This window comes from Nelusetta ayraudi, unplaced genomic scaffold (assembly GCF_046127955.1).
Source record: "Nelusetta ayraudi isolate G7.1 ecotype Tasmania unplaced genomic scaffold, CSIRO-AGI_Nayr_v1 ptg000002l, whole genome shotgun sequence".
In the NCBI taxonomy this organism is placed as follows: domain Eukaryota; kingdom Metazoa; phylum Chordata; class Actinopteri; order Tetraodontiformes; family Monacanthidae; genus Nelusetta; species Nelusetta ayraudi.
The window spans coordinates 12,160,001-12,172,210 of NW_027466052.1; the positions used below are offsets into that span (position 1 = coordinate 12,160,001).

The 12,210-nt window shown below is 46.0% G+C and overlaps 1 long non-coding RNA gene across 1 annotated transcript in view; it reads right to left on the reverse strand.

Annotated features, from left to right (window-relative positions):
- LOC142887878 (uncharacterized) overlaps positions 1–12,210 on the reverse strand; it is a 95,638-nt gene that overhangs the window by 543 nt on the left and 82,885 nt on the right. The window lies entirely within an intron of this gene.

Sequence of the window (12,210 nt, forward strand, 5' to 3'; positions counted from 1 at the left end):
GACTTTGAGAGAAAACAAAAACGAAAAAAAAAAAAAAAAAAAAAATGCACACATGTAAATCAAAATCAACTCCTCCCTCATAAGTCCTCTGCATTCTTCAATTCAAAACACTTGTACAGCAGCTGAGATGAAAGACAACAAACCCACACGTCCTTCTCCAGTCATCTCAGGCCTCATTTAACAATCATTAGTGTCTGTGGACCTCAAGCAAAACAAAACACTGCCCACTCACATGCAAACCATTTCAAAGACACGTCCCTTCGCTTCACACTTCCCCACTGACAGCGTAGACATTTTATTTGCAATATGCGACGACGCGTCACCTCGCGTCTTTGAAGGAAGGCACCGGCCTGATTCATCGTCGCACGCGCACGTCGACGTGCGGCAGCGCGTTCAAACCCCGCCGGCCAGTCGGACAAATTCAAACCTGGAGCGCCGCAATTAATTACATCTGAAAGGGAAATCGCGACCATGACAATAATAACGCCTCCTCCCTTCACTCGTTGCGAGTTAATTTTGAGACGCACTGAAAACAGCAACAACACTGAGGGGGTTTAATGCTAATGAGCCAAAGAGAGCACAAAGGGGCTTTGAAATGGAGTCAGAGAGATTAATGAATTCTTTTGCAAACAAAGTGTTGGCTTTACAGAAACAGACGGAAGCCGCCGAGCATGATTCCATCTCATTTCTTTCTCTCCCCCCCCCCCCCCCCCCCCGTTAGGACGATTAACGCTAAAATAAAGGCGGCCCTGCCACGGCTGCGGGACGACGCCGCAGCCTCATTCCGCCTCTGACCTCTGGTCTCACACAAGGTAACGGCGGCCGTTCCCCTGACTTCAGGTCAGCCGGTGAGCTTGTATTTTTGGAGGGTTGGCGCTGATTGCGTATGCACTTTAATAAGCGGGCTGCGGGCCGGGCAGATTTATAGGACGGCGTGGAGGCAGAGCGACCGGGCTCCCTTGGCCTCCAGCTTCCCTGGGTGCCATTACGCCAGAGTGAGATATAGTGGGATATTGATCCCAATGCCACTTCATTTCGCAATAACTATTACACGATATTCTCCCGGGCTGCGTGTGCCTCCTGATTTATGCCGCCTTGCTATTTACATTAGCAGTAAGTGTTTTTCTATACCAGCTGCAGAGGGTCTCCGAGCCACACAAATGGACATGCGAACATTCGCATTCTACGCCACACCTGTCGTTTTGCAGCCTTTGATGCCCCCCCACCGCCTCCTCGCACGCACCCACCCAACCACCCACACCCCCGCGTAGCTGGATTGTCTAACACGCGGCCGCCTGCCTGTGGTGAGTAATAGAGGACTCCCACATAAGCATACTGACGAATACATCCCGGCATTCATTACCGCTGTGTGATTGACCTTGTGGCAACGCCATTCTTCTGTATTATATCTTATTTAAAATAACCTTCTTGATCACATCCACGCTTTCAGGGCGTCGTTATTATTTCATATTATTTCATTTCCACTTGGGCGCGCAGAGAGAGAAAGGCGATCAAATAGGCTGGATCCGTATAGGAAAATAACAACAACAACAACAAAAAAACTTAGTTTGAGTTAAACAGTGTGGCACATTTGCATTTCCACAATGGAATTGTTTAAAAAAAAAACATCAAAGTGATTTGCAAAAGAGGCAGTACAACTAAAACACCTGGAAGATTTAAAAAAAAATAATAATAATAAAATTGAGATGAAGGCTTTTCGACGCAGCCGCTGCCGCTGTGTAAAGATATGCCTAAGCCAATATTTAATTGAATACTGCTGATTTGCAAATTATATCACACGAGAGACGCTGTTGTCATGATCAGGATAATTAGGCTAAGCAGCCTGCGCCTGCCTCCTGAACCAGCTGCATGCTCCAGAGCTGGGTCGTTGCCAAAGTGGCTTCCCTCGCAGTGCCAGGCTGGTGCCCAAGTGTTTGTTTACACACACGCAGACACACACACACACACACAGGCAGGAAAAGCTGTGTCAATGGCAGAGCAGGGTTTGAATGGGGAGGCGGGGCGGTGGTGGGGGCGGGTGGGGGGGGGGGACAGACCCCCGTAAACGCTGACATTCCCACAGGCGTGTCCCAACAGGCGCTGCTACACGGTGCCACGGCGGAAAACAAAACAGGGGCTAATGACCCTTAATTGCATTGGAGCTGTTTAAAATCAGATGAGTGTCGCCTAAACAGCGGTATGTAAATCAGATCCCCCTCGGTCCCCTCCCCTGCCTCGTTTCGTCTACTACCCCCCGAGCGCCTTCCCCCTGGCACAATCAAGCCTTTCTGGGCTCAGGAGGGGGTGGGCAGCTTAGCAGGCCGTCTGCCAAAGAGAGCGGCGCTGCCAAGTGCCGTAATGTGCAGACACTTGTTGCGAGAATGGCCGCCTGCTACGGCGGCACATGGCAGGAGTGGCGGCGGGATGGGGGCGGGGGAGGTGGGGGGGAGGAGGTGGGCGTGCCTGGGGAGCAGATGGGCACACTATAGGCGCCACGTGCTGCCATATTTTACCATGGCAGCAGAAAGGAAGCACGGCCTGTTCCTGGCTTTTCAAGGATGGCAGGCCCTGCGTGCACGTCCCAGTCATTAAGAGCTCCATTCACATGCAACACACAGTGGGATTGTACATAAATGTCCCATTAGGGAGAAGGAGGCTGGTGAGTGAATGCCAGTCCATCAATGTGCGTGTGTGTGTGTGTGTGTGTGTGTGTGTGTGTGTGTGTGTGTGTGTGTGTGTGTGTGTGTGTGTGTGGCCAGTTTGCACAATCACAAGGCTGGACTGCTGGTTGGTTTGGACGACGTGGTTGCAAGTGACCCAAATCCTCTGAATTCTCTCTTTGTCCTCTCAAACGTCAATTTCAACGTGATCTCATAAGCAGGAAAAAAGTGCCGAAATTGGAGATCAGAACCAGTCCGCCCTCCTCACTGCAATGCAAAAATAAACTAGATATGATATATCCAATATCTGCCGACGTGCCTTTAGTGGTGATGTGAGTTGCAAGTCATTGCGAATCCAGGTCACTGCTCCAGACACTTTAATAAGGGCCTGTGTCTTTCTCCTTGGCCTTAATGTGAATTGTTTCTTTCTGTTCTGCTCTTCACCAGCGCTACTGGATAAATAATATGAACACAAAAATGCTGTTTCACACAACACAACTTTATTTAACCTTTCCAAAAGAAACATATTTTGTTTCATTTTTTAATCAACGTGTGTTATCAGGCTTTAATTACTATCTTATTGTTATGTGTTCTTATCGTTGTCTGTGTTCAGTGGATATCATCTCGCTGCAGCTGCCATGCATGGTGTGTTGCCCTGTGCCTGCAGCTGGATGCCACTCACAGCCACTGCAAAGTGTTGTGCAGTGCCAGCTCATTTCCTTGTCCAGGTTGGTGGCCAAACCGCATCTTTGCCGATTAGGTCATGTCGAGTTTAATTGGAGGTTGCGTCCTGAATTCAACTTGACAGCATTTTAGTTATTTGTTTATCAAAATGACTCCAGCGTCAGATCGAATGTGAAACAAAAATCCAGCAATTATCCGGGCCGTAAAGAGATAAAAGCCAATAAGAAAAACAAGCCACATATTTAGATATTAACATTTAATGGTTTAGCCATAAAGTGTGTCGTCTCTGGCTTCGGGCCAGGAGGACGCCTCCAACCTGTGACCCAGTGAGAGGTGAGCGATGTGGGCCTGTGCCCCTGGGTGTCCCAGTGCTCCCACCACACCCATTAACAGCCGGCCTTAATGCATTTCCTATATCTGTATGCTTTTCTGCTACATGGAGTCCCTGGTGATTTAAAGACAGCAACAAACCTGTCCTATTTTCAGAGTGACATTATTGATAGACTGTCACTTCAGATTGTAGGTAACGGCTAATGGGTTTTTTATGGTGCATATGTCAAGTCTGATGTGTACTTCATTTATTTATTTATTTTTAGATTTTTTTTTTTTTACCCAGCCAACCTGTTTTTTTTTTTGTCCACTAGTCTTTTTGCCTTTTATTTGAGTGAAACGATTGCCTGAAGATTATTCCAAGTGTTTTATTAGAAAGAACGTCATAACTTCATGGCCCTTCAATAAAACCGCTGTTTCACCCAGGAAAAACATCTGTTCCAGCGCGAAGAGAATGTCTATTTCATCATATCCCAAATGTAAAATACAATCGGAGCTTTCAATATTTCTATTGAACTGAAGCTGACTTCTCTGGGAAATCGTAAAAAAAATTGGCGATTCGTCCCATCTCGATCAGGGTCAATCAAACAGTGACAGTGTACATTTAGCATCCACGTCCATCGCGCTGCTTTGAAACGGCAGTTCCAAAACAGACCATCACCTCCTCTTCACCCCTCCACTCTTTATCCACTCCACCGTTTTCTCCCTGTGAACCTGGATCCCCTCTTGTCATGGATTACCCTCCATACTTGCGTGAACAAAGACCCAGTCAGCGTGTGTTATATGTACCGCCATGTGTTGTGTGAAGAGGGAACGTGTCTCCCACTTGTGTCCGGATCTTAGCGGACCCCAATTTGTTGGGCATTAATCAGAACACCTGCTTGGAGTGCGCCCTGTGTCAGCGGCTCGCGTGTCGCCCTGACGGTCCCCTGCTTTCTGAGCCTTTTGTTTCCCCACTTGAGTCATCAGTGTTGTGCCAAATCAATTCAATTTGTCCCTGAGACGGGTTTCAGAATGCAAATGCTGCACGAGGAGGAACATAAAAGATGAAGGAGGGGCAAAAAGTGCCAAAGAAAGAGAAGCTGGACGGCATACCTTTCACCAAAGATCGAAATTATACCTCTTGTCTGCTAATCTTTACGGTGATGGAGGCTCAGTTATAATGGGACCCAATAGAGGCCTATTATGGCCATGGATTTAAATATTTTGATCGGGCTTTTAGTCCAAATACAAACTCCAACTTCAAAGAGCTGCGTTCTAGATAGCTTCAGCAAATAAGGCAGGTTTTCATGTGGTGAGGACTCACATGAACGTGGCTCAAAGCCAGGAGGCCACAAAAAAAAAAACACTCGACCTGAAAACATGACATCGAGGGCCCGGTTTCAGAAATAAAGTGAACTGCAACAATACAAGAGCAGTACGCAGATATATTATAGTTTGTATTTTTCAAATGGAGGCTTCTTCATCAAAGCCTCCACCCACATATTGGTCAACAGTACAAGGGTAGAACCTATGAGCCATCAAGCGACAAAGCTGAAGAAACACAAAATAATGGCAGGATTGTGTGTTTGGCACGAAGCTTTGAGGAGAGTAATGCTTAAAGAGGACGACAGGTGAAGGCTGCCGAGGTCAGAGGGAGGCCACGGCAGAGGGGGACGGACACAAAAAGAGGAAGCGGGAGAAACAAATGAATAAATTCATGGGGCACAAAATGAAAAGGAAGACGGAGGGGAGGAAAAGGGGGCCGGAGTCATCAGTGGAAGATTTTTATTGTCTGGACACAGGAGATGCACACAAAAGCAGGGGGAAGATTCAATTAAGTATCATATGCAGTGACCTTATTGCCATGGTTACGGAAGAGTGGGAAATATTAATCAAGCCTTGACTTGCAAGAGACGGGAAGATGGTAGAAGGAGAGATGGAGGGAAGGCAGCAATAAGAGGGAGAAAGAGTGCTGCTAGTTTCTGTTTACTGTGTGTGTGTGTGTGTGTGTGTGAGTGTGTGAGTGAGTGAGTGAGTGAGTGTGTGTGTGTGTGAGAGAGAGAGAGAGAGGGAACGATTTTCTGTGTTTTCACGAGTGCACTCACAAACATGCATGGTTTTCTTTAACTGTGCAGGCTGCACACACTGAATGGGATTTTTCTTTCTTTTTTTTGACTCGCACACATTTTGACTTATTTGACTTCAAAAATCTATTTTTAAAAAATGATGGGGAAGGGTGGAAAAAAAAAAAAAAAAAAAACGCCACCGTGCTGCTGCCATCAAATCTGGCTCATATTTACGCACAAATATGAAATGAACTCAGAAGTCCTTTCATACGGCACTGAACTCATATTTCACAAACATTTGTTTCAGAAGAGTCCCTTTGTTTCAGCCCGAGTTCATATGTAGGAGAAATAGGAATACTCTCTGAGCGGCTCTCTTAGTCGGTGCGAAACAAAAATGTATAATCCAGCGCTCGAGTGAATTCATTAAAAACAATCACATGTTTGAAAGTGTTTCCTCCACCGTGCAATGGTAAACTTACACACGCTTCTAAATAAATCCTCTAAAAAGCGGCAGATGCATATTGTTAAAGGCTGAGGCGGGGAGAAAGTGACGACGACGATGGCTTCAATCATATTCCATTATGATGTTCCTCTCACTCACATTTCCCAGCACACTGCAGAAGGCGAAAGTTGAAGATTGTTCTGTTTGATGAAGCTGTAGAGTGTTTGCTCGCTGTCTGCGGGGACTGTCTTGAAAACAATCTATCTGAACACTACCCCGCTGAGCAAAATGTTAAATAAACAAAGGCGGGGATAAACAAAATCCCTCCATTTCAATGTCACTGAGAAGAAAGCTAACATTTTAATGTGGGGATTGTGGAAAGTAGGTGGCAGCCATAACGTGATCGTCGTTTAAACCTTGAACACGTGCTGCAGTGATTCTCGCTGCACTTAATAATACATAGGGTGGCTGTGGGGATGGGGTTCGTGGTTGCTCTTCGGCTAAATAAGTTTTTAATTTCACGTGGAAATAAACTGAGAGGGAGTGAAAACAAAGACAATAACTAAATGGCTCCCTTCAATAATAAAACTGCTGTAGAAAGTGAGAGAGTCAATATTAATCATTTTGAAAAACTCAGACAGCCCTGCATGTTGACAGCAGTGTGTGTATTATATGGAGCTCATCAGTACTAAAACAAGGTTCGTAACCTTAGCTGTTTTATATGATTATTATTAATTGCAAGTAACAGTGGCACTGTTCTCACTTAATACAACTATTTATGTAATAATAAAATAAAATAATAATGTAACAGCATTTGAAGTTAACATCACGTATTATTCTCTGACATGATTGATATTGCCCGTTCTAAAAACTACTTTGATTTAAGGAATTTATTCATATTTCATTAGCAAATTCTATTTCGTGAAAATGCAAAGTATTCTCATGGTTAGATAAAGTCCCTACAAATAAAATAAAATAATAGTCAGCATAAGAGCGGGTCCGCCTGGAGGAAAGCGGCTACATTGTGCTGCCACGTAGCTCCAGAAGGTGGATCAACATCACGCCAACATCACAGCTGGTATGAGGAAGATGTGAGAGCAAGTAGAACAGCAGAACAAAAACGACAGGGACGAAACGAACCGCTTGCAATACGCTTCCCCACCATCAGATGCCGCTAAGCCTCACACGCTGGGCCTTTTAAATAACCACAGTTTGCGCAGTCACGCTGGGAGAACTTGGCTCGGCGTTGAGCTGCAAGGCCCAACTTTTTGCGAGACAAAGTTTCAGAGGAAGTGGGCGCGAGCGGCTCCTCCTGAGGACGGTTCGGAAGAGCGGCAGCCAGTGGCCGTGCAGGAAGGCGGCCAATAAAGTTATAACCCAGTGATTTAAGTTGGTTCCATTGGTTCCGTCCCATGCCTGCTCTAATCCTCAGCCCCGGTGTCTGCCCATCCTGCGCTGACCTATGGGTGATGCACAGGCAGGAGGGGTGGGGAGGGGGGGGGGGAGAGGGGGGGGCGCGTGAGGCAGGGTGGCTGTCAAAGTGTCTGATGTGGCCGTGACCACTTCCAGAAACAATTTAATTCCACGGCTTCAGCCATCTTCAGCTGATCTACTCCTCCAAGGTCATTAACTGTGCCACTGAGGGTCACATGATTAATGTGTGACAGACCTTCTGGCGCAATAACGTGTATGAACGCAGCCCATTAATTAGACTGGGGGGGGGGGGGGTTGCAACAATGAATGGCCAGGGACAGTCTGCCCCCCTCACAAGCAGCTTCCCTCCCGCCTCCCATTTTTCATTTTTATCTGTGCAAACAGACACATCTCGCCGCACGTGACACCTGCCCCCCCCCCCCACCCACCCACAATGCCTCCAATTATCTCCCCAAAAAACAAACAACGACAACAACAACTTGCATCAACGTAAAAAAAAAAAAAAAAAAGAAAAAAAAAAAAAAGAAAAAGAAAAAGGGGCCAAACAATATTTGGAACGATGCGCTGCACATTATATCATTTAAGCCCAAACACACAAAGGCATCCGAGCAATAAAGGGAGCAGCTTTCTGCGCCTAAGCGGCCGCGGCTCAGTGCGACTAAACAGGTCTGACTGCTGCTACAGAAGCGCCGCGAGCGATGGCCCTCAGGTTAATCTGGGCGCCGGCGAGCGCCAGGACGCTGTGTTGTTGCAGCCCTTTTCCTGGACTATGATAATGACTCGGCATTACTGAGGGCAATCTCCGAGAGGAAATGAAACATTCTGCTGCCACAGACCGGCTTTTATTAGAAGACAATAAGTCCAGCCTCTCAGGATACACAGATCAGGAGATTTAATTGATGCCGACTGACTGTCAATGCACTCCTGCAGCTGGGGGAGAACAAGAGTGTTTAACACAGCTGCATTGTAAATGTTATTCATTTCACAGTCCAATCAACCTAATGCAATCCCAATAAGGCCGCTCCTTCCGAGTGTCCCCCCCCCCCCCTCCCCCCCGCCGACGTGGAACCTCATAGACTCTCTGTTTCATTCTCGCCGGTGCCAACAAATGTAATGGCTGCTAAGTATATTGGGCCGTAATATAAGGATGCTCTACATCCAGTGCATGCATTTCAATTCTACCTTGAGGTCGCAGCATTATGGAAAACACCCCGGCGGGGTCATTAATCATAAAGCGAATGTAGTAGCAGCCAACAGGACAAATAGACTTGAGGGGGGAAGCTTCTTTTTTTTTTCTTTTTTTTTCCGACGGTGCGGTTATCTGTTCTACTCTAATCTCATCACTTCAGCCACTCTACCTTGGTCAGTGTTTTCCCAGTGCTGTCAGGCCATCAGACTGCATGTATGCAGTATGTACAGAGAGGCGCACATTTCAGACTGCCATTGTCCCGGAAACATAATGAGCAGTGACAGGGTGAGGCCACACACACTCGGCACACAACCAGAAAACCGCATCTTCTGGAAAACGGGACAAACACAAAAATGTTGAGACAGGGACATTTTTTTTTTGTTTGTTTGTTTGTTTTTTGTTTTGTTTAGATGAAATCTGGATCATTGGACGCTCGTCTTTCATTGTGAATTTGGAGGAATGCTAAATTACAAGACGGGCTCATACCAGACGTAATTTTGAAGGGTATGGTTGACATCTGTTAGCCAACTTCTCCTATTTTTTTTGTTTTATAAATGAGCAACAAAAACAAAATAAAAATATTCTTGCATCATATCAAACAGTCAGAGAGCCCCTTGACCCTCCTGAATAAAGCATCTCTCCGGAGATTTGACACACATCTCCCAGCACAAGATCTGAAGGCAGCCATGAGTCTTATTTGCCCTCTGATATATTTTTAATATTCAGATCATATCAAATGTGTCCTCTCTCAATAATTGATCTATCTTTCTACCAGCAACATAATACATGCTGAGCTCCACCATGTGATTTCTTGGCCTCCAGTCGGTGCATCTTTCAAGTGCGGAGAGCTCTGGATGCCCCTCCCGCATGTGATGTACTTGACCAGGGGAAGTATGCAGGTCATGTGATCGCAAACACACCGTGTGTCTTTGCATTGGAGTTGCAACATGCAGCCCCCCCCCATTATTCTAATTCTTTAACTGCAGTTTAAAGAAGATTTGAAATTGCAGAACAGGCAAATGGAGAAGTGTCCTGCAGGCCGACATCCTGCCTGAGAGAAACGTCATTCGTAAAGGTCAGCCGTGCACTTAGGCATCTACAAAATGGCAGCGGCTTGCGAAACACAAATATCTATTGTGTGCGTTATTTATTAAAGCCATTTTTTTTGTTGTTGTTTTCAAAATCCTTTTCCTCAAACACCGCGCGACGCAAACCCACGCCCTCAGCCTAATGGAGTGAGTGTTTTTTCATCCGGTCTTTTTTGACCAACAGCATCTCCTGTGGTGGCTCATTTCCTTAGTGCGAGAGGTTCCCACCCTTCATCGCAGCCAGGCGGCGGAATAGAATGCGAGATGGAGGGACGGAGCAAAGTGGAGGAGAGAAACCACGCTGGGAGAAGGGGGAGAGAGAGAGAGAGAGAGAAAAAAAACCTTCCATGTGCAGAAGCCGAGTGGCTAGAGGACATTTCACGCTAATGGCGGCCGGGCCAATTGAAATGACTGCGGCGCTGCATGATTTGAAGGTCAGGAGACAGCGGATTATATTCCAGTGGTGGCGGAGGGGGATTGGAGGAGTAAAATGGTGCCTCTCCACCACCCCGCCCCTCTACCCCCCCACCCCCCACCCCCCACCCCCTCCTCCTCCTCCTCCTCCACCCACCACAACCACCCCCACGCTGAATTATTGCAGAACAGCCAAGATGGAATCAGCATAGCACCGAACCCCACCATCATTACGCTTACACGCAGGCACCGCCATGGAAACAGATCGCATTGCTCCTGTCTTTCCCTGTGCCCATACATCATAATGAGAAATACTGCCACTGAAAATTCAGAGGCTCTGTTTGTGAAAATAAACAACACAACGAGCCACCCGGCTCGCTCTGCGGCACACTACAGCGCCGGCGCCGCTTTAACTGGTTGTCACAGTGCAACCCAATCATTTCTTTGCGCCACAGTGCCGGCAAATGGATTTGTATTTATTTGCAAATCAGATGATGTCACAAAAAAAATAAAAAATTGAGATGATATCAATAGATTTTTTTTTTTTTAACAGTAAAATATTGTCTCAGAAAAGGCATCAGAGTGAAACAAACAATTAGGTTTGCCTTCCCTGACACACACACACACACACACACACACACACACACACACCCCACGAGGATGAGGGTGCAAGAGTTACTCACACATGAGAAAAGCATGAAGTGATTATGCACATGACCGCAGTAATAAGCAGTAATAAGATGTGAAACGGCCATACGTGCACGCTCCAGACCCAGCGTGAGGCAGGGCAACATGATTACATCGTATTTTTATCCAAAGGATATTAGAGATTCAGGGCGAAAGGACCTCGAGCCGAAAGGGGGAACAAACATAAAAACAACAGCAAATGAGGCAACAAGGATGTCAGGCAGAATCTGAGAAATCAGGGACATTAATGTAATTAAACTAATCGCTAGGAGGCATCGGCTCAACTATCTGTGATTTCATGACACAAGGCTGTGCAGTTGTTTTCAGTTATTTATTTATTTATTTATTTATTTATTTATTTATTCCTCCGAACGTATCTCAGAAATTCTGAGGATGCGGCTTTTGTTAGAGGAATTGCGCCCAAAGCAGCAGTGACAGGTATTTAGACGCAGCCCTTTCCGGCGTCAGTAAACACTGTCAGTAAACAGGCAGGGCTGCATCCAATCCCAGCGGCTCTGCAGCACTGACAGCGCAGAGATGGACATCTTATAGGAGGAGAGTCGACGCCACTCTCTGCAAGCGGCCAATGGAGGAATTTGCAGGAGGAAGAAGACGACGACAACACACACACACACACACACACACACACACACACACACACACACACACACACACACACACACACACACACACACACACACACAAGCGTAGTCCCATGTCAGCGATCACACATATTGTGTTTCCCCGATACTCCTAACTGTATTGGAAACAGAGCGTTTGATGTGTTGTATAATGGTTAATATTTGTGATAAATATAAGGTAAATATACAATGTATGTTTTGTTCAGTCAATGTATTTAAATTACATGGGAGTGTTTTTAAAACCTTGCGGTTTGTGAGAAAGAGGAAATAATCCCTGAAAGCCTCTGGTTTGTGTTGCGACATTAGAAATGTATTAAAACAAGAAGCATTTTTTAAAGTTTTGTAAATTAAATTGTACAAATTTTGTTTTATACTGAATTAAAAATATGAGTTTGTACTGCAAAATTTCAATGTTCAGGTTTAAAAAACAAAACAAAACAAAAAAAAAAACAGGAGGCAGAGCTCAGCTATTTTTCATCGATGAAACAGGCGGCAAGTTTTAGTGGCGGTAAATGTTGTTTTTGTCCACCGTGTCCTCTCAGGCTGGAGTGGGTGAAAGCACATGTTGAAACGCTGCTAAAATTCTCTCCCAG